General features: G+C 41.3%; 1 protein-coding gene across 2 annotated transcripts in view; it reads left to right on the forward strand.

The window, feature by feature from the left end:
- The first annotated feature begins 6,517 nt into the window (after positions 1-6,517).
- The window catches only part of RAB27A (RAB27A, member RAS oncogene family), a 76,498-nt gene continuing 59,755 nt past the window's right edge, over positions 6,518-23,260 (forward strand). Inside the window, exon 1 of one of the 2 annotated variants that reach the window (XM_043555379.1) lies at positions 6,518-6,621. The gene's annotated coding sequence lies outside the window, so the exon portion shown is untranslated. Of the gene's footprint in view, positions 6,622-20,906; positions 20,996-23,260 lie in introns of those variants that run through there. The other variant, XM_043555380.1, reaches the window with a different exon arrangement.

A 23,260-nucleotide genomic window follows, 5' to 3' on the forward strand; every position in this document is an offset into this window, starting at 1 on the left:
TTCATACTTGTTTCTGAGTATAATGCAAACTAGCTACCTCTCCCAGCCTTGAAGGAGGTATCTTACTTTGAAGGAGATAGGAGGTGAAACTTGTTGTTCAACCTTGCCCTAGATCTTATTTGTCTTTGGAATCTTTGTGATTGCCTAAGTAGACTGATTTATTCTTGAGGGGTTCCAGTTGTTGACGGTGTGCTAAGACCTGTGATCTCAGTCAGCACCCGGGTTCAGGCTGATTGGAAGCCAGATCCTTAGGCAGCAGCTTTTAACATATGTAAATATATATAGTCCTTTGGCACACAATTGTAGACCCTGCTGACCTCTAGGTCAGGCGATCTGGAGGGTTCTCTTGGGTAAGAGTCGTAAAAATCAGGACTTCAGATGAGTGTATAAACTCCTTTCTGGGAAGTACCAGTAAGCTGTGGTGAAGTCAAGGGAGGGTGCAAAGATGGTGATTCCCTGCCTACATTCCCAGGTAGTGCCTCTGTGGTCTGTAGATATCTGACAAACCTAAGGCCTGCCCATCAGGTTAAAGCTACAGAACAAGTAAATAGGGCTTATCTGCAGGCAGTCAGGGGTTGTGTTTTGGTCAGTTTTCTACGTAATGCTCTTGGTATAGTACCTTGCCCTGAAATGTTTTTCTAGTTTTTACAATCCTGTGGTGCCCAGGAACATAAGCCCTTTTGGCCACCAGATTAGCCCCTCTGGTCACCAGAGTCAGGTATTCCACAGGTGCTCCCTGTGTGGAGTGTGTTTACCTGCAGGCTTTAGCAAGGCTTGGGACAAGTGCTGGGAACAGGAAATGCCTGTAGCTTTAGTGAGTGGGGATTCTTTTATTTCTGGTTGATACTAGGGAGATCTGTTGCAGCAGCATCTTCAACTGTCAATCTCAACCCATAAAGGGCAACGACCATCGATCTTTTCAAAGATGTCAGGCCTCCTCACCAGTGCCTCCGTGAAAGGAGTATCATCAGGGCCATCCATGTAACAATCAGGTGGTGGTTTCTCCAGTCTCACCACAAATCAATTCCAATTCTAAGATCAGCAGGGCAGATAATGGGAGTAAAAGGGTGAGAGAGAAAGCCAAAAAAAATGGTAGATTTTTAAGTGGGCCACTAGACTTTATCCAAAGGGATATTCTAAAGGGACTTCTGAAAGTTTTTTTTTTTTTTAAACTATTGCAAAATAATGTCACACTTAGAGAAAAGTTACAAAAATAGTACAAAAAATTTTCATCTACTTGTTACCCAGATTCCACAAATGTTAACATTTTACTACATTTGCTTTAATCTCTCTCCATATATGTGTACTTACACATGAACACACACTTGTTTTTCTAAACCCTTTGAGAATAAATTGCCTACATGATGCCATTTTACTACTAAATATTTCAGTGTGTACTTCCTAAAAACAAGGATATTGTCTTTCATAATTACAGTGTAATGATCAAGATCAGGAAATTAAGATTGATACAATATTATCTAATCTCAGATTTTATGCAAATTCTACCAAGTCCTTTTAGTGCTCTTTAGGTCAATAGACAATTTTTTTTTTCTTGTCTGGGAACTAATCCAAGATCACATTGGATTTGTTGTATCATATGGTCATTCTGTTTAACATTTTGAAGAACTGCCAAACTGCTTTCCAAAGTGACTATCGTTTTGCATCCCCACCAACAATGTATAAGGGTTTCAATTTCTCCACAGGCTACTAGCACTTGTAATTTTTCTTTTCTTTTTTTAAACAAAGTTATGGCCAACCTAGTAGATGTTAATGAGTATCTAATTCTGGTTTTGATTTTCATTTCCCTATTGACTAATGACATTGAACATCTTTTCCTGTGCTTGTTGACCATTTTTATATCTTCTTTGAAGAAATGTCTTCAAGTCCTTTGCCCAATTTAAAAAAATTTTTTTTTTTTTTAACGTTTATTTATTTTTGGGACAGAGAGAGACAGAGCATGAACGGGGGAGGGGCAGAGAGAGAGGGAGACACAGAATCGGAAACAGGCTCCAGGCTCTGAGCCATCAGCCCAGAGCCCGACGCGGGGCTCGAACTCCCGGACCGCGAGATCGTGACCTGGCTGAAGTCGGACGCTTAACCGACTGCGCCACCCAGGCGCCCCACCTTTGCCCAATTTTTAATTGGTTGTTTGTCTTTTCTATTTGTAACAGCTCTTTGTTATATTCTGATACTATATTCTTTTTTTTTTCTGATACTGTATTCTTATCAGATATATGATTTGCAAATATTTTCTCCCATTCTGTATATTGTATTTTCACTCTCTTGTGTCCTTTGCTAAACAAAATTTTAAATTTTTGATAAAGCCTGTTAACCCATTTTTCCTTTGCTGCTTATACTTTTCTTATTAGGTCTAAGAAGCCATTGCCAAATCCCAGGTAATGAAGATTTATGTCTATGTTTTCTCCTATGGGTCTTATAGTTTTATGTTTATAATTTAGGTCTTTGATCTATTTTGAGTTAATTTTTATATATGATGTGAGGTAAGGGTCCAACTTTATTCTTTTGCGTCTAAATATCCAGTTCTTCCAGCACTATTTGTTGAAGAGACTGTTCTTACCTCATTGAATGATCTTGGCATTCTTGTTGAAAATCATTTGACCCCAGATTTATGGGTTCATTTCTGGATTCTCATGTCCATTCCATTCATTTATATGCTTATTCTTATTTAGTACCACACTGTTTTGATTAGCAGCTTTGCATTAATTTTTGAAATCAGGAAGTGAGTCCATCAACCTTGGTTTTTTTTTTTTTTTTTTTTTTTTTCTCCAAGATTGTTTTGGCTCTTTGAGGTGCTTTACAATTTAATGTGAATTTTAGGATCAACTTTTCTATTCCTGCAAAAATCATTCCTTTTGGGAAGGATTGTGTTGAATCTGTAACTTCTTTTGGGAGGTATTGTTATCTTTATAATATTATGTAATGATGAACGTGGAACATCTTTTCATTTATTTAGGTCTTCTTTAATTTCTTTTTGTAGTTTTCAGTGTATAAGCCCAGCACCTCCTTGGTTAAACTGATTCCTAAGTATTTTTTTTTTTTCATGCTACTTCACATAGGATTTTTTCTTAATTTCTTTTTTATATAGCTCATTGCCAATGTATAGGGGAAAAAAACGGATCCTGTATTCTGCATCTTTGCTTATTTCACTTATTAGCTCTAAGGTTTTATTTTTCCTGATATTTTAGATGTAATCATGTGCCTGTTGCTTGTATTGCAAAAGGGTATTTAGAAATCAAAATCTGGGTGCTAAGTGTATTCACAACTCCTGTAATATAATTGCTTTTAGCATATCTTAGCAGACACTACTGGAAAGTACATACATACCTGCATATCAGTATATAACCCTATTCCTGTCTAGGTCTATGTGTTAAAAAGCATGAGTTCTTACTGATACCTCCAATTTCAACCCTATTAGTGATACTGGAAACTGAGATTCTGCATGTTTCAAGCAGCAGCCTGCATTGTCACAGAAGCCCCAGGGTGGGAATCAAGAGGTATGCTGTGACCAGTTCTGTGACTAGAGTAAGTGGTATAGAGGATTTTGATTTGATACACAAAATGTATTCAATATATTTAGTTTCTGTAATTAACTTTTTCTCTTTGTTTTCTTTTTACCTCTCTGGGCACTCTTTTCTCAGACTTCTTTAACGGAGTGATCCTCTGGGTTTTGTACCAAGCCCCCTCTTTGCCCACGTAGTACATTTTCTAGACTACCTCAATGACTTTCATGTCTTTGAGTACCCTTTGTGCAATAGCTTCAGTTCATGTCTTCTGTGCTTCAGATCAGCCTATTCAACTGCACACTGAACAGTTGCACTTGTATGTTCTCCTGATGCCGATATGTCAAAGTTAAAATGTCCTAAACTTGTTCACTATGGCCAAATTTACCCTTTGCAACAGGGCTCTCTTCCTTTTGCTCAATGGTTCCTAGTTACTGAAACCAGAAATGGGCATTTCCATAGATTTCTCTCTCTCCCTCATCTACAATCAAGTCTTCTTGATTTGTTCTCCTAAATATCCCAAATCTGTTTATTCATCTTTATCCTCATGATCACTGTCTTAAGCCAGATTAGTGTTATCCCTTACTTGGATTTCAGCATGCTAATTGGCCTCTGAAACCCATTCTTAGCCTTATAGCCATTTAGAAAATGAGTTCTAAGTTCTAGTCCTGGCTGTGCCACTTTCACCTGTATGATCTTGATCAGGTTATTTCATTGCTTTAAGGCTCAGTTTCCTTATCTGTGATATAGAGACAGGAATAGTACTTATTTCAGAGGGCACTTGTGAGAAGTATATGAGGGCATATATGCAAAGTTCTTAGCATATTGGCTGATTCGTAGTAAATGGTCAGTAAATGTTAGCTATTATCATTCTAATCATTCCAGCGTTATTTAAAATCCAGCCTCTGCTATTCCTCCAGTTTCTTCTCTGATTGATTCATTCTACTCAGTTTTTCAGCGTTTCTGGACTTGTTTCAGTTGCTCTAATATCTGATGCTCTCTTCTGCCTCCAGGTCTTTCCTCTGCTCTCTTTTCCTAAAATTCTCTTCTTTATCCTCCTACCTTATTTATCCTTCTTAATTTATGCAACAGTTTCTCTAGGGAATTTTGATTTGGTGTCACTTATTTGTGTCCCAATAACACTCTAACTTCCATTTTCAGGGATCTTATCTCACCACACTGGAGTTAACCTGCTTACTTGTTGGTCTACCAAGCCACTGAGTGTAGGGACCAATTTACCTTGTTCACTATTGCATCTCCAATTCCTAGCCTGGATTTAAAATTCAGTGAATGAAAAGATAGTGAATGGGCCACATTACCATTGTCTGTTTTTTTGATCTCCTGCTAGGTAAACTCCTGGTCACAGCTCTGCTTGGCTTCAGGAGTGGGGAGGATTGAAAAGGAAAACTCTCCTTGTATCATATCAGCCATTAGCAATTGCTGCATTGATGGTCCTCCAATTATTAGCTGATCAGTAACTCCCAGGACTGTTCCTTTACACATGAACACGGGGCTACTTTTCCTGTTTTAGCCTCCGGAATTACTCGTATGATGGCCTTTCTTACCTGGGGAACGTCCTTTGACACTATCACCCTATGATGAAATCTGTTATCTCTAACTTTGAGATTACTCTGCTAAATTTGCCTAGAAATATTAGATTGGATGCATATTCAATATTTCACAATTCCATATGTTTTGTCCTGTAAGCGATTTTGTCCATTGGACACATACCTGAGAAGCTAATTATATTGCAGTGCAGTCTGTGAATAGCTACAGACTGGAAGCATGATGGGGTTGGGCAGGTGGGCCTGGAATGGCTTGAACTTGTGGTGGAAGTAGACCTAGATCAGTGAGATGGAACAGAAGGTAAAAGAAGCTTGATTAGAGTTTTCAATCATTTGGTTCTGCTTAGAAGTGGAATTATTTGGTTCCGAGGTGCTGTGCCTGAAGAGCCCACGGAGGCAAGCCCAAAGGCCACTGTCCATACCCCGAGGCCACTGAAGGAGAAATTTGGCTGCCTCTGAGTGGTAGTCTGGGGGGGAACCGGCCTCACAGCTGCAGGTTCCAAGCAGGGGCACATAAACCCGTCCGCGCTGAAATAAGGAAGCCGCTGGGGGGCAGCAAAGGCTCGCAGATTTCTCCTCACGCGCTATTCTTTATTTTGCTGTAGTTTGCCTTTTTTTTTTTTTTTTTTTTTTTTTTTTAACGAATTGCTCTCTCTTAAAATTTAGAGTGATTTTATAATCCGAACGAGACTGTATGAACAGAGACCTCGTTTGTCATTTCCTCTCAGAAATATATTTTTTCCTGCCAGAGTTTACTTTTTCTCTATCGCGTCATTTCCAAGAATCCCAGAGCCTTCCCTTGCCCCAGGAAGGCCAGGTCCAGGCCGATCCGAGGGAGGAGCTGGCGAGGTGGGATGGACAGTGGCAGAGCCGGACGTTCGGCGCAGATCCCGCCCAGGGGAGCCGGACCCGGGAGCATCTGGAGCAGGAGCATACCGGGCCTCGGGAACCCCGCCTCGGGCCGATTTTGCTGCTGCTCCGCACCCCCCTGGCTACTACGGTGGAGACACTGATATGATGCCCTGGAAAACACCTTTAAGAACATGGCTTTGGTGGGGGAGGAGATTTGGCGAGAGTCAGTCACCAAAGCACACCTCGCAGCTCGCGGGCCCCAGAGAAGTTTGTAAATGTGACCCCTGTGTCTCAACACGAAAACAACTTTCTAAGGTTTCACACTTTCCAGGAAAGGGCGGTGGAGACCTGATATGGGCCAAAGGAAGCGTGCGGGGGCCTTTTCGTGGCTCACGAGAGGACTCAGGCGTAGGTGCGGCAGGTGCTGCGGCCCTGGGAGCGGCGTGCGAGGAGGAGCCCGCAAAGCGCCCTCGCGGGGTCGGGCGGGAGTGCTCCCTGAGGTGACAAGAGGAAGCGGGAGGTGGAGGGTGGAGAGGAGGTCCCGCCCCCACCTCGCTCTCCTCTACGGGAAGTGATGTGGGGCCAGACGGAAAATACCCGCCGAGAACCCAAAAAGGGCCGGCAACGGGTGGACGCGGAGCGCGCGCAAGAGGAGCTGCGTGGGGACAGCGAGGTGGAGCCAGGTGAGCCGGGCGGCTGCGGGTGGTCTGGGAGGCGCTGCTCGGTCCCCGGCGTCCGAGGGGTTCCGATTCAACCCGGAGGGCAGAGCGTGGTAGCCGGCGAGTGGCTGGGTTGGCCCTGGGGCTGGCATTGAAGGCTGCGATTCCTCGTCCCCCTTCGGGGGGTCTGAGCCTGCCGGAAAAGCTGCTTTGCTTCTCGCAGGCGCGCGGCACAGACCCTACGTTGACAGCCGCCGGGGGTGGGGGACAGCTTGGGCGACGTGCTGCCTAGGTGCAGTTCCAGGTTGGCACGGGGCTGAAGTCACCTCCGGGTGGCACCCGGCGCGCTGGCAGGAGAGGAGTAAAGTCCGAGACCTCCTGCGCTGCCCATAGTTCTTCCTCCCTCCTGTTGTTTTCAGTTTGATTACTTAACGTCTTTACACCCTTGTTGGTGAGGGTCTGGGCAGCAGACTGGCTGGGTGCGAGAAGGTTCTCCTGTCAGTCAGACCAAAAGCCCTACCTGGTGACAGGCCCTTGGGTCTTGACTGGTGGTAGGACTGAAGGACAGGTTTTGGTAACTATTGCCAAATCCTTATCTCTCTTCCAGGAGATCACCAATTAAGCAAAGTCAGGCCTGAAATGAAGGAAACCTTGTGAGCCCTTAACTTCATCTTCCCGGCCTTTTGGCTCCTGCTGGCCACATGGCCTCAGAATGTTCTGCCTCTGGTTTTCTTCCTTATCTCTTTGGGCTAACAGCTGTTTTTTATGACTCCATGGATTTTCACTTTATCTTTGGCTCATCGCTCAGAGTTGGGGAAGGGGGAGTAGTGTTATGCTATATGATTTCTGTAATTATTGCTGATTTAATTTGTTGGTAGTCCATTGTTACTATCCCCTTCCCTGTTTTCTGCCTTCTTAAAAACTTCTTTAGAGGGAAAACAGTCTGGAAAACTGTTCTGCAGATGATTAGAAATTAAGAAAGGTTAATAAAATGCTGAAAGAACTGGACTGAAGATCATTCTTTATGTTAGTTTTCACCTACTTTCTAACTTTCCTTCCTTCCTTTCTTCCTCTTTCTCTCTCTCTTTCTTTCTTTCTTCTTCCCTTTCTTTCTTAAATTACATGGTTTGCCTTGATTTTTAATTTTGATGAAGTATAATTAATTTTCTCTTTTGTCGTTTGTGCTTTTAGTGTCAAACATAAGAAAGAACTTCCGAATCTAAGGTCATGAAGATTTATGCCTGTGTTTTTTTTTCTAAGAGTTTTATATCTTTAGCTCTTACATGTCAATCTTTGATTCATTTTAAGTTTATTTTTGTGTATGGTGTGAGGCAGGGGGTCTAATTTAATCCTTTTGCATGTGGATATCCAATTCTCCCATCACAATTTGTTGAAAATATTATTTTTTTCCCCTTTGCATGGTCTTGGCCCTTCTATTGACAATCAGTTGGCTGTTCATGTGGGGGTTTATTTCTAGACTCTTAATTCTATTCCATTGATCTATTTGTCTATCCTTATGCTAGTATCATAGTATCTTTATTATTGTAGTTATGTAGTAGGTTTTGAGGTTGGGAAGTGTGAGGTCCTCCCATTTTGTTCTTCTTTTTTTGAAATTGTTCTGTCTGTCCTGGGTCTCTTGAATTTTCATATGAATTGTAAGATCAGCTTCTCAATATCGGTATCTTTGGTTTTAGAACAGATTTTAAGGGTTTTGAAGTGTGCCACAATCTCTAGGAACCAGACTCTTGATTTCCCCCTCCCAAATCTGCTTCCACTTGGTCTTTCCCATCTAAGTCAATGACAACTTTACTCTTCTAGATTCTCACACTAAATATTCTGGAGTCACCTGATTCCTTTCTTTTTCTCATTCCCACCTCTAATCCTTCAGTAAATCTCACTGGTTCTACTTTGAGAAAATATAATATATATGGGATAAAAACCATTTCTCACCATTTCCACTGCTTCTACCAAGATCCTATCATTTCTGTCACCTGGATTACTGCAAAAGCCTCCTGCAGGGCCACCCTGCTTTCACCGTCACCACTCTACAGTCAACATAGCAGCCAGAGTTCATTATGCCACTCACTCCTCTGTTCACAACTGTGCAGTGGCTTTTTTTTTTTTTTTTTTTATCTCAGAAGAAAAAAATCCTCATCATGGTCTGCAAGGGTCTGATGTGGTGTGTGGCTTCATCTTCCATTATCCTCCTCTTTGCTTGTTCTGCTTCACCCACACCTTAAGACCTTTGCATTTGCTCTTTCCTCTGCCTGGAATGTTCTTCCTTCAGATGTCTGCATGGCTTTCTCACTCATTTAATCCAAGTCAAAGATCATTTCTTTAGAAAGGCTTTCTTGAACCATCCCATCTAAAATAGCATCCTTCACCCCACCTATCATTTTTTGCCCCCTTACCTTACCTTAGTTTTCTTTTCTTTAGAGTATCTATAGCACTGTCATTACACACACACACACACACACACACACACACACACCTGTTGTTTCCCACTGTTAGAATAGCTTCATGAAGATTATGAATTTGTCTTGTTCTATGGTGTGCATAGCACCTAGAATGGTTTTTTTTTTTTAATTAAAAAAAAAATTTTTTTTTCAACATTTATTTATTTTTGGGACAGAGAGAGACAGAGCATGAACGGAGGAGGGGCAGAGAGAGAGGGAGACACAGAATCGGAAACAGGCTCCAGGCTCCGAGCTATCAGCCCAGAGCCTGACGCGGGGCTCAAACTCCCAGACCGTGAGATCGTGACCTGGCTGACCTGGCTGAAGTCGGACGCTTAACCAACTGCGCCACCCAGGCGCCCCGCACCTAGAATGGTTTTTTGGCACATATTAAGCTCTGAAAAAATATGTGTTGAAAGAATGAAAAGGGAATGAGAGACTGAGAAATGGAGATCATTCTACTGTTGCTTCCTCTCTGTTCCTTCACACTTCACCTAAGAGAAGCAATGTCTGTAGTTACTTGAACATCTCCTATGACTCCCCTATTCTATCCTCCTATTCCCCCAAGAGAATAGCTTTGGATTCTTATCACAGTGGCAGTGGGGAGCCCTCTTCTCTGTAGCTGGGCAGACTGTGTGGAGGCATTCAGTACCTGTCTCCAGGGATACCGCTTCTTGTGCTGAATTCAAATTCAAGAAAATGGAATTCATTTCTTGATGAATATTTTGCACTATAGTGAATTAATCCTTCTCTGGCTTCTAACTGAAATTGCAATTCTGAGACACATTTTGGCATTTAATTACCTAGCTACTTTAGACTGGAAACTGTTTATGTATATGTTGTCATACACGTCTTATGGCTAGATTGTAATATCCTGGAGGCAGAGCATGATGACTTCGGCTTACTTTTTGAGTCTTATGCTGCAGGGTATCTTAGATAAAAGAAATGTTCAATAATAAACTCTTGCTGAATGTACCAGTAAGTTAATGAATAAACCTGGATTTATTTTTATCATTGGAAACTTCTAGTCCTTACGTTTAATTTTTTTAGCCAATAGCTATAAATATCTTGTTTTAGTTCATCTTATCCTGCTGCTTCTGATAGAGCAATATTGGCTGCAGTTGAACAGGGTTTCCTACTGCCATTTCTCAGTGAGAATTAAATTACTTCGCCTAGAGAGTATGGTAATTAATCTTATGAGTTATTTAAAAATTGAATCAACCTTCAATTATTTAAACTATATCTATATTTGCAAAATATGGAAAAGGATTATTTTTACATATACATGGGATATATATAAATATATTTTCCCTAATAAATTGTGTTTAAAACCTCCCCCCAAAATAAGACAGAGGTTGCATATTTCAAGTCTGAGCCCCTAACTAGATGGGGGGGAAATCCTCTCACAATGTAAACATACATCAAATTAGCATGAAGTACACTTTAAATGTCTTGGAATTTTATATGTCAATTATACCTCAATAAAGCTAAATTAAAAACAAATGTGAACTCCTTGGAAGCAAGATTGTGTTGCCATTATTAAAACAAGATTGCCTTCTGAAGAGAGTAATTTTTCCCTTTCACTGATTTCGCTTTTTATGCCTTGTGCAGTTTTTGCTTGGATCACATTTATTCTTCTGCCTCTTGATGAGGAAGTTTAAGTTTATGATCTGGTTTCCCTTGAGCTGATTACCTTGGGAGCAGACCTGAGCACTGAACTGGAGGAAGAGATAAAGGCTTTGTAATTAACTTTATGTCCAGAGAGGGAGATATGTGGAGCAGTGAGCATCCAGCTTGTTTGGCCTCCTGTCTTGTCATGCAGCACAGAAGGCACACCACATTCTCTTCTTGTATTATTGAGGTCTACTAACACTCATATTTTATTTACTGTTAACTAAAATTTGATGCCTTGCTTACTCAAAAAGAAAGTTGAAAGCTATTTCTCCTTTTATTGATTTTTGTCTCTGTGTGTTACTCTTTAAAAAAATTTTTTTAAATAAAAAAGTGTTTGGAATGGAGCCATACATGGGGCTTGAGCCCGTGACCCTGACATCAAGGCCTGAGCTAAGATCAAGAATCAGCTGTTTAACCAAATGAGCTACCCAGGCACCCCTCCTTATGTGTTATTCTTGAGAAGGCCTCCCATTTAGTGCCTCAGACACCTCATAAGTACTCACATGTATGGAATCAGACTTTTGTTTCTTAAAATTGAACTTTTGATGTGGGGTTGGAGGTAGGGTGCTAGGTTTAGCAAGTAAAAAAAAAAAGAAATTTGCATCTTGAATAAACAACGAATAGTTTCTTACTATAAGTATGTTCCATAAATACTTATACTAAAAAACTTGTTTTTTTTTTTAATGTTTTCATTTATTTTTGAGACAGACAGAGACAGAGCATGAGTAGGGGAGGGGCAGAGAGAGAGGGAAACACAGAATCCGAAGCAGGCTGCAGGCTCTGAGCTGTCAGCACAGAGCCTGATGCCGGGCTTGAACTCCCAGACTGTGAGATCATGACCTGAGCTGAAGTCAGACGCTCAACTGAGTGAGCCACCCAGGTGCCCCCCAAAAACTTGTTTTTATGAAATGCAAATTTAACTGGGTATCTTGTATTTAATCTGGCAACTCTAGTCTGGTAAACCCATGTTTATGTGTAGGAAATGCATTGATCATGATAATGTCCAAAGAATGACTGAGCTATGGCTCGTTCTGGTGACCATACATGTGTTTATCTTAAAGACAGAGAGGGGGTGCCTGGCTGGCTCAGTCGGTGGAGTGTGCGACTATTGATCTCAGGGTTGTGGGTTTGAGCCCCAAGTTGGGGGTAGATTACTTAAAAAAATAAAATCTTTAAGGACAGAGAGGACTCATAAACTCAAGGAGTATAAGAAATGGAAGGAAGTTGAAGAAGATTGAGTTTTACTTTAGTCTTTTGTAATAAGGAAATTCATATCCGCAGACATTAAGTGACTTTGTAAGATCACAGAGTTACTGGCAGAGTCAGGACTGAAATTCCAGGCACAGTGGTTGGTCTACTGCATAATGTCTCCTATAAGATATGTTACTTTGTAAGTTTCTTTCTTTACTTTTCTTTTCTTTCTTTCTTTCTTTCTTTCTTTCTTTCTTTCTTTCTTTCTTTCTTTCTTTCTTTCTTTCTTTTCTTTCTTTCTTTCTTTCTTTCTTTCTTTCTTTCTTTCTTTCTTTCTTTCTTCTAGGTTTTCATGTTGACCCTTAATCACTTTTTTTTTTTTTAATTCCAGTATAGTTAACATACAGTGTTATATTAGTTTCAGGTGCACGATTTAGTGATTCAACAATTCCCACCCTTAATCACTTCTGTTGTCACTCTCCCATGATCACTCCCTTATCATGCTGTCCCTTCCAGTCTCCAGATCCAAATGTGGCAGGCACATGAGACACCCTTGTCTTTTCTCTGAGATCCATATGACTGTTGAAAGCCACCATTTGGTTGTATTCCCTGTGACAATGCCAGAAAGCTTGTCATTCAATGTATTTTTATTCCTTTTGAGGTCTTGTTAATATTTTTGTCACTTAAAAATTTTTATTATAAGATATTTTGATGCTTTTTAAAGTCCACAACAACCAAGTGTTGTCTTACTGACAACCTGCTTGCTTTGTGGCCTACTCCTATGAAACCTCTCACCCCCTGGCCTTGTGGCAGAACAAATATGGAAGATATATGGTAAGGACAAATGTATTAGATAGATAGAGGTGACTTACTCTTTAGAGATGTGTTGTTATAAAACACTGGGTTATTTTTTTATTATTTAAAACTTATGTGTACCTATTTAAGAAAGCAGCTTTGAAAATGAACATGCTTCCTCTGCCACTGGAGTGCCATATTTCAGAGCCACTAATCTTGTTTTTTCATGGGTTAATTGATTAATTCATATAAAGCCTTACCAGCTGCCAGGTCAAAGCATAATAATAAAATTGGTTGCCAAGAGACTGAAAAATCTGTTCATTTTTATTAACTGTAGTTTATCCATCCTACCCTGATCCCACCACATGGTTGGCTGGTCAAATCTTATCTGGGTATGACTGGTTACTTATCTCCTGTGTATTTGTATCATTAAGAACAAAGACAGGGTCTCAGCTAACTAAACTTTATGATAAGGCATTTTTATTCTTGTTATACTAGCCCTAATATGGGGAGGAATAAGACACATAGAAATAGATCATGACTTAAATGTTCTTTTGAGATACCCAAGAATTTAATTTTTTTTATTTTTTTAAAAACTTTTTTGAATGTTTTATTATTTATTTTTGAGACAGAGACAGAGACAGAGAGACAGAGTGAGAGCGGGAGAGGGGTAGAGAGAGAGAGGGAGACAGAATCCAAAGCAGGCTTCAGGCTCTGAGCTGTCAGTACAGAGCCTGATGTGGGGCTCAAACTCACAAGCTGTGAGATCATGACCTGAGCAGAAGTTGAATGCTTAGTCGACTGAGCCACCCAAGCGCCCCTTAGATATCCAAGAATTTTAAAATTTAATCTATGGTGGTGGTCAGGATTTCTTTGTTTCTTAAAATGTGATTAATTTTCATAATGAATCTCACTACTACAAGGGAATGACTTCAAGAATGAGTAAAAAGGTCTAGCAGCCCTTGAAAAGATAAGGCATTGTTCCAGTCAGTTACTAGAGACCAAATGTGGCCCAACAAGCTACTGACTGTTCCTGACTAGGCTTCCATTGTCAGGAGCAAGGCCAAGTCTCCATCGCCCTGCTCTGCTTAGGCACAGAAAGCCATGAAGTGGGTTTTGGTGCTTCTTCAGGGAGTGACTCATACCTGTGTTCTGGAACTCCTGTGTGAATGTGGAGGAGCCAACATAGCTGGGAACTAATAGGCTGGGTTTTAGTCTCTAATATGGCTGACAATTTACTATGTGATACTGCACCAGGGGTTCTCAGGGCTGATTTGACCCCCTCCTTCCCTGAGGACTCTTGACAGTGTCTAGAGATAGTTTTGGTTGTCAGAGCTAGGGAGTTACTACTGGCATTTAATGGATAGAGGCACAGGACAGCCCCTCAGGACAAGGATTGTCCTGCCCAAAATGTTCATGGTGCCAAGGCTGAGAAGCCCTGCCTTAGACAAATCATTGAATCTCCCTGGCCTGCAGTTTCATGACTGACATGTTCTCTCCATCATGTAAAGTTAACTAAGCATGACTCCACCATTGTTGTGTTTGTCACCTCTCCCTTACCCTGATTCTAAGTCATTAAATGTGGAATAGGGCCCAGGTATTGATACTGTTTTTAAAGTCCCCACAAAGGATTCTGATGTGCAATTGGACTGAGAAACCACTGCCCTCAGGGATCACATGGGAGGAGATCCTTGTAGAGGTACCAGGTGGACCGTTTGAGAGGAATGGACCCTGTGGGGACAGCTGTCAGTAGCAAGTCTGCCACATGACTCAGCATAGGTGGAAGCCTGCTAGAAACCCACAGAGAGCATTGTGACTGAAGACTTGGCCTCTAAATTCCTCAGAGACCTGTGCTCTCAGCACCTATGCATGATGAGCTCTCAGCTGACTGAGAGTGTCTGCTTCCCAAATTTCCAGCCGGTAACCATACCCTTGTTTCAGATTTGCCTTGGACATTAGGGTTTTCTAAGGAAAGTATAAGAGTGGACAGTGTCTTCATTAACACCTTCATTAACTGTAGCTTCTCTGAAAGGTTAAAAGTCAACAACAGAAACTCCCTACCCTAAGTCATCAGCCCATTTTGCCACCCAGGTAAGGACACCACATTTATTAAACTTATAGCATCACGTAATTCAAGGGCTAGTAAGCACTCTAGAAACCAGGTAACCTCAGAGATTCAGAAGAGGTTCAGATTGATAACAGAGAAGGTTCTAGAAGACAGGCCTGTCAGCCGTTTCTCCACTGTGTTCTTTCCATGTCCCTATGCTAATCATTCTTGATTGTAACCAGGTGTAAGATGGGCAAGACAAAATTGTGTTGTTTTGTTGTTTAAACGAAATGACTTTCAGATGGAATTTTAACAACCAGTGTCTTTTCCTTGACTGTTCTGAAATATCACAGGAAGTGAAACAAGTATATTATGATTTTTTTAAGTTTATTTTTTTATTTTGAGAGAGCAAGAGAGAGCACGAGCATGGGTGGGGCAGAGAGAGAGGGAGAGAGAGAGAATCCCAAGCAGGCTCTGCACTTTCAGCATGGAGCCCAATGCAGGGCTTGAACCCACGAATGTAAGATCATGACCTGAGCTGAAACCAAGAGTTGGACGTTTAACTGAGTGAGCCACCCAGGTAAATTATGATTTTAACTTAAGTTAAAGCCGTCCAGAAACATATGAGTGCCTGCTATGGGTATGTGCCAGCTTTCAGTTAAAGGCCACCATCATTTCTTCTGTATATGGCTGCTTTTCTGGTCCCATTCTTGCCCCCCACTCCCTGCTCCTGCCACAGCCATTCCTTGCAAAAAGCTGGTGATCTTTAAAAATCTAAATCAGATCATATCTTCCTTCTCTTTTAAATTTCCCCGCTATTTGCTACTGCGGTTGGTATAAGGTTCAAATGTTCTGACCATGGTCTGTAGAGGTCTCCATGATCTGGGCCCTGCTGGACTCCATGACCTCAGCTCATCCCTATGCCTTCATCTTTCAGCCTCATCTTCCTTTCTGTTCCTTGGAAATGCCAAGCACATTCCTTCTTCAGAACGTCTTGCCCTCAATGTGTTTTTCTCCAGATCTTCATGTGACTGTTTCCTTGGCACCATTCAGACTTAATTTCAAATATTACCCCCTCAAAGAGGTGGGTGATGGGGGTGGATGGGTGGCTCAGTCAGTTAAGTATCCGACTCTTGGTTTCGGCTCAGGTCATGATATCACGGTTAGTGAGATTGAGCCCTGCATTAGGCTGCAGGCTGACGGCGTGGAGCCTGCTTGGGATTCTCTCTCTCCCTCTTTGTCTGCCCCTCACTGGCTCGTGTGTACACACATTCTCTCTCTTTATCTCAAAATAAATAAACTGAAAAAAAAAAGAGGTGGGTGATGACTTTCACCCTGATGACTATTAAAAGTAGCCTCTGGTCACTCACTATCCTATGATTGTGTTATTGTCTTCATGGTATTTATTACTGTTTGAAATTATTTTATCCTTATGTTCACTTATTTATTGTCTCTCTTTGCATGCTAAAATGTTCTCTCAATGAGGACAGGAACTTTGTTTTGTGAACTACTATGTGTTTAACACCTAGAATCATACCTGGTACATGACAGATGCTAAGTTAATGAATGAATGACAGAAAGTAAGCAGTTGGTGTTAGAGAAGATTGCTTTACAGATTCAGTCCTATGAAATTCCTGTATTTCTTACATGTTGGCCTTTATTTTATTTTTTAAACTAAAACTAGAACACTAGTTTATTAATACATGAGAATTGGAATTGTTAAGCAGACTGGATTCTTTGAGAACTAATGTACTTGCTTCCTGTAGTAAAACTCCATGCGGAGCAAATATAATAGAAGAAAGCTACTTGGTAAGCACAGACTCAGGGCACAGGGACTTAGAAATCAAAAATATCTTGCTGGAAGAGGCCCGAAAGATCACCGTGGTAATGGTTCCTCACAACTGGCTGCCTGTGAAGATCACACAGGGGGATTTATTAAAACATACTCACACAAAGCCATACATTTTTCACTCTCTCCTTTGGAAATACTGATTCGTTAGTTTGCAGTCAGGGCTGAGGAATCCATGTGTCCTTTAAAATGCTGCCAAAATTGGGGTTCTTGGGTGGCTAAGTCAGTTAAGCATCTGACTTTCGCTCAGGTCATGATCTCCTGGTTCATGGGTTCAAGCCCTGCATTGGGCTCTGTGCTGACAGCTCAGAGCCTGGGACCTGCTTTGGATTCTGTGTCTCCCTTTCTCTCTGTCCCCCTCCTGCTCACACTCTGTCCATCTGTCTGTCTCAAAAATAAATAAACATGAAACAAATGTTAAATGCTGCCAAAATGATGGATGGTATATGACCAGGTTTGGGAGCTAGTGACTGAGCCCACCCCTGTTTCCAGATAAGTAAACTGAGGCTCAGAGAGATCAAGTGCTTTACTCAGGGTCACACATCGGGTGAGCAGGGAGATGGCACTCAAATCTCCCAGGCTTCTCTCCTTGCTGTTCACAAAATATTGCAGCAAAGATTCTCAGGTTCAGAGGCAATATCACTTCAGAAATTGCTGGTTTATTACTTTTTTCTTTATTTACTTGTAACTAAGCAGTCTGGTGTCACACAGGAAATGCATACAGCATAGTTTTCCTTTTTTACCACCAAGTGTCAGATCAATTTGATTTTAGACTCTGGGGCTGCAGAATGACCATCAGAGTGTGGTTCTGGGACCAACGCCATCAGCATGACCTGGAACGTATTAGAAATGCAGATTCTCAGTCCAGACCTACTGGATCTGAAACTCTGGAGGCAGGGCCCACAGTCTGTTATTTTAAAGCCATCCAGAAGATTCTGACACACACTCAAGTTTGAGAACCACTGTCCATAGGTACATTTTGTGGTCCAACCTCTAGTTAAAGCAGCTGGCCTCAGCCTTTTAGTTGGTGACTCTTTAACATCAAGGGCTCAACTAAAACTAGTCATCTGCTTTCTTTGGTGACATTTATTCAAAACAGGGCCTAGTGTTATAAATCTTCATCAGAATGACATACACAAGAAAGGAGGGGGAGCGATTAATTATTGAGCACCTGCTGTGTGTGAGGAACCATGTTTGAGACGATTACTTATCTCATTTAATTCCCACCACCATTCTGCTAGGTCGGTATTATCCTTATTTTACAGATTTGGAATTTGAGGCTGGTAGAGCTTAAACAAGATCTTCCCTACAGGTTGACACAATTATAGTTATAATTGTGCATTTTGCTATCTGTTGTCTCCCTGGAACAGCTGCTCTCAAACTTTATTATAGATAACTGGGAATCCCCTGGGAAGCTTGCATTTATAAATGTAAATTCCCTAGTCTCTTTCTCAGATCCTAATTTAGAGGCCTGGATGGAAGCCAGGACTTTGGATTTTCATGAAGTACTCTAGGTGATTCTGCTATCAGTGGGCTGCAGACCATGCTTGGTGAAATCCTGTCCTGGCTCCAACCCCAGTGGTTGGAACTGGGTGCTCCTCAAGGTTTTGATGAGATTGTGTGGGTCTCCAGTGTTTCATGCACTCACAGGCCTTGGGCACCTTGTTAGGGATGTTGGCAGAATATGAGCATGGGAGGAGGGAGTTTGGGAGCCAGTATAAAGTAGTGTCTTACATTTCTGCTCTACCTCTCACAGGGTTCCCAGGCCATGTTTTGGTTTTGTGTAACTTGATCCTTCCTGTTATCTACCCAAACTGTGCAACTTTTCTCATAGCAACTTCACCCTTGTGTTGATGGGGTGCACAGTTGTGAGCAATTTCCTCCAGGCTGTAATTAATACCTATCGAATAATGAGTTGCTTCAGCTTTTGAGGTCAGAAATGGTGTTTCATCTGTTTGATGATAACATAGATCCCTTATTTTTCAGGGATGGAGTTGGCATATTTAATGAATGAGTTGTCAATCCATTAGGACACTGAGTGATTTGGTTCCATTATGAAGGAAAAAAGTAAGATGCAAATTAAAAAGAATGTCAGGTGTGATGCCTGATGGCTGTCTTGGTGGGGTGGCTTGCTGATTGGTCCATAGGTTTGGAAGCAGCTACTGACATAAATACCCCAGGTCTCCCATAGTATAAAAAAGATGCATGTGTCAAAAGATGGCAAGAACCTCCTAGGACTTTGCCCAGTGGAGAAATTAGCAATATTGAAATACTGAATTTCTCTAATATGTCTTAGTTCCTAAAATAAAATTGTGTAGGGCAAGGGCAGAAGGAAATTCACAAAAGCACACATTTCAGTCTCCTGAGATCTACTGTATATAAGGCAAGTTATTTTTGCCAGTAAGAAAATAACCAAGTTACAGGGTAGGTATCTAAGAATGATTTGCCACTGATATTAGAGTGGATAATAATATGTAACTAGTACAGTAGCTCGAGCTACCACTTATTGAGAGCTTGTTATGTGTCAGGAAGTATACAAACATTCTCTCATTTAATTCTCACCAGACTTTTAAAGTAGATATTATCCTTTATTTTACAGATGATGAAGAAAGCTCAGAAGGATTAGGTAATCTTCTCAGGGCTGGGACTGAGGTGTGCAGGGGTACAAGACTGTCAGTGCTAAAACTAAGATAATCCTGGGGAAACTGAGGTGGTTGGTTACCCTGAGTGTCACCCAGCGCGCTGACCCACAGTTGATAGTTAGGAAGTAAGCCCAAAGGGTTCTGAGGGGTCAGACAGATGGCTCATATTGAAACTTGCCGATCTGCCTCACAGAGAGGTTTTCAGGACACTTCTGGGCGCCCAGTTTCCTCCATTTTACATGCAGTTTTAATAAGCTTGATTATTTGGTTTCCAGGTGCCTTGTCAATTAGAAACTGAACACTGGAAGGGGAAGGGGTTATTCTAGAAAGGCATAGGGATTACTATGGTGAGGGACATCTGGCTGAAGGTGGGAGCAAGGAGAATGAAGTATAAATGAGTAAAAGATGAAATCAATGCAGTGGTCAGGAGGCATTTATTACAGGGGCAAACATACCTTAAAAATAGCTATTATTGAGCACTATGTGCTGAACACTAGTTTAAGCACTTATAGGTATCACATAATTCAGTTTTTGCAAAATAATCCCATTATTATCTGTTCCACAGATGAGGAAACTGAGGCACAGAGAGGTCACACAGCCAGTGAGTGGTAAAGCTGAGATTCAAAGTCTCCAGAGCCCAGATCCTCAACATCCTGCTTCATTGTAGGTCCTAGATGCTGAGGAGATAGCACAAGTCAGTGGTGTTTATTGTGATGTCCTGAATTATCTAAGAAAAAAATTAAAGCATGGACATTACATTTTATAGTAGTTCCCCCCCCTTATCTGTGGGGAATATGTTCTAAGACCCCCCCATGGATGCCTGAAACCGTGGATAGTACTAAACCCTATATATACTATGTTTTTTCCTATACATATATACCTGTGATAAAGTTTAATTTATAAATTAGGTACAGTAAGAGATTAACAACAATAAGTAATAATAAAATAGAACAATTATAACAATATACTGAATAGAAGTTATGTGAACATGGTGTCTCTCTCTCAAGATATCTTATTGTGCTGCACTCATCCTTCTTGTGATGATTTGAGATGATAAAATGCCTATACAATGAGATGCAGTGAAGTGAATGACATAGGCTTTGTGATATAGCATTTGGCAACTATTGGCCTACTGACGAATCATTAGGGATCATCTGCTTCTGGGCCATTACGGACCCCACATTCCTGAAGCCCTGGAAAACAAAACCATGGATGGGGTCGGTGTACTACTGTATTTTGTATTAATTAATTTTTTTTAATTTTATCAAGGTTATACATAGACATAGTGCTATGGGCCTGTTACGAAAAAAACATCAGTTCCTCCCCACCCCCGCCAGCTCATTTCCTGCTCCCCAGAGATGACTGCTTTCAATTCTTGTTAGTAAGATGACTCTTGCTGGTAGTTACATCCCTTGTCTCTAAATGACATACTGATATTTCTGTGGTCAGTTTTCAGTTTTAGGCATTATTTAAATGCCTATGCCTAGACACTTTACCATGGAAGAAGAGAATGTTAACTCATTTCCCCACCTCCCTCTACCACACACGCCTGCCTCTACCACACACGTATGCCATTTCCGTCCCTCCTCTCAACAGTTACGAAATAGTTTTAGTCAGATCAGTATGTCCTGGGCTTGTTGTCTTTATCTTTAGGCCTTCCCTCCGGGGCTGGGCAGATTCTCCAGAGAAGAACATTTGAACCACCTGCCTGTGGAGGATGCCTGCATTCTGGAAGTTCCAGCATGTAGGTAGGGGTGGAGGTATATCAGTATTTAGAGGATTAGGACTTAAGTAGACTCCCACTGTTTTTAGCCTTAACTTTACCCTCCCTTTACCACCGGCAGTGTTTCTAAAGAATCTGTGATGAGTTCCTTTTTGGCTTTCCCTAGTGGCAGATAAGGGGCCACCTTTCCCAGGTCTGCTGTTCAGTTACCTCTTATCCATTTACTTTCTAGCTTCCACATTTTGTAACTGTTCTTTCCACTCACTTTGTCTTTGTTTGTGTCTAAAAGAATAAAACTCAGCTTTTTATCATTATGTTAATGAGATTTGGGGAGGTAGCAGAACTAAGGTGTGTGTTTAGTGTGCCACTTTATCCTGATGTCAGAAAGTCATTTCAGAAAGCTTTCAATGTAGAGGAGGTAAAAAAAGTTTGTGTTGCTCTAATGGGAAGACCAATAGTTCTATAAAAAATAGAAGCTTTACTTGATACTCAAAGTGTATTTCTAGGACTAGAACCATCAGTATTATCTGGGCATCACCTGCGTGCTTGTTAGGGAGAGTCATGGGCCCTACCCAAACTTACTGAATCAAAATTAGCATTTTCACAAAATCTCTGGGAGAGTCCTATGCATTCTGAAGGTTGAGAAGTGCTAATATGAAACTTTACTCAACTTCTACTGTAATTAGGATAAGTTAATTCTAATGAGTTTTAATCTGGGATTTAAAAGTCTTAGTACATTACCTTAATAAATTATTCTCTGAATTCTAGAGGTTGCTGTAAGATAATATAGAGGAGTAAGTTTTCATGAAAATATACCTTTTCTCCCTTAATAAACCATGTCTGTAAATCTGAGTCAATATCAGATGTGAACCAAAAATTCCATGCCATTTGCCACAAGAGATGTCAGACTGGTTATGTTCAGGCTTTTTTAGTTGCCCACAGTTCTTGAGGTTGGTGATAAGATTTTATAGATTGGCTAGGTTGAGTTTTCAGTCACACATCAAGCTGCCAAAGTGAGAGGGTGGCTTCCCCTAGAGGCAAAGGATAGATTAATTAGTTTATGCCCAGCATCTGACCCAGTGAAAGTATATGCTCAGCAAGTGACTGTGGGATGAGTGAACTAAAGAAGATACAATTCTTGTCTTCAAGATATTCACCAACCAACACAAAATAAATTGGATGTCACCACACAGGGTTGACCAGCTCTAGGAAAGCATAAGCACGGAGAAGAGGCATCTAACTTAGCATTGCTGGCACAAAGAGGCAAAGGGCTATATGTTTTGAGGAACCAAGCTTGGATGGTTTAGAGCAGTGGCTCCCAGTTTAATGTGTATTAGAATCACTTGGTGGGCTTGTTAAAACACAGACCCTCTGGCCATCCTGACAATTTATGATTCAGTAGGCCTGGGGTGGGCCTAAGGATGTGCATTTCTAACCATGTCCCAGGTGATGCTGATGATACTGATTTCACATTTTGAAAACCACAGGTTTTAGAGAATTATAAATAGTTCTTGTGGCTGGAGTCAGGGGGGCAGGAATTGTAGGTGATACTGAAAGCAGAAGTCTAAGAAGTAGGGATTTCATTGTGGAGGTTGTGGGGAGTCATTGACAGGTTTTATAGAGGAGAGTGATGGTTACCCATTTGCAGTTTGGAAAGATCATTTTGGTGTGGTGTGGAGGATGGATCAATGGGGCCAGAAAACCAAGTAAGTGGTTGATCATAGCCATCCAGATGAGAAAAAATAAAAACTTGGAATAAAGGTGGGATGAAGAAAGATCCCTGGGACTTGGTGGCCAGATGGAAGTGGGAGGGGAAGTGAGGGGAGGAGTCAATTCGGACCATCAGATTTCTGGCTGGGTAGGTGTTGGGATTGGTTACTCAAGACACAGTCAGAGAAGGCGGCCTGAAGCAGAGTCTGTGAAACAAGAGCAAAGGAGGTAAGTTGAAGGAAGGACATGTTGAATTTGAAATGCTAGAAGAAATCTGGGTGGACCCTTCAGTAGACAGTTTTATTTATGAGTTTGGAGGCCAAGAGCGGGAGGCTGGTAAATCATCCAGCCCCATACTTTCTGCCACTTTGATTTGATCTCCTGTGTTGCTTGTTTAGATCAGGCATTGAATTTGTGAAGAAACAGTGTTAGTATAATTTTTAAGGGCCTGGAGAATGCAATACTTTGAAAGATTCTTTCTCAAGAAAACAAATGTTCTAGTCTTTTGACTGGAAGAAAACAGAGTTCGTACTAGTCTTCTTACATTAGAAGAGGTTAATACAGCTGCCTTCTGCT

The sequence above is a fragment of the Prionailurus bengalensis genome, chromosome B3, assembly GCF_016509475.1.
Source record: "Prionailurus bengalensis isolate Pbe53 chromosome B3, Fcat_Pben_1.1_paternal_pri, whole genome shotgun sequence".
Classification (NCBI taxonomy): Eukaryota; Metazoa; Chordata; class Mammalia; order Carnivora; family Felidae; genus Prionailurus; species Prionailurus bengalensis.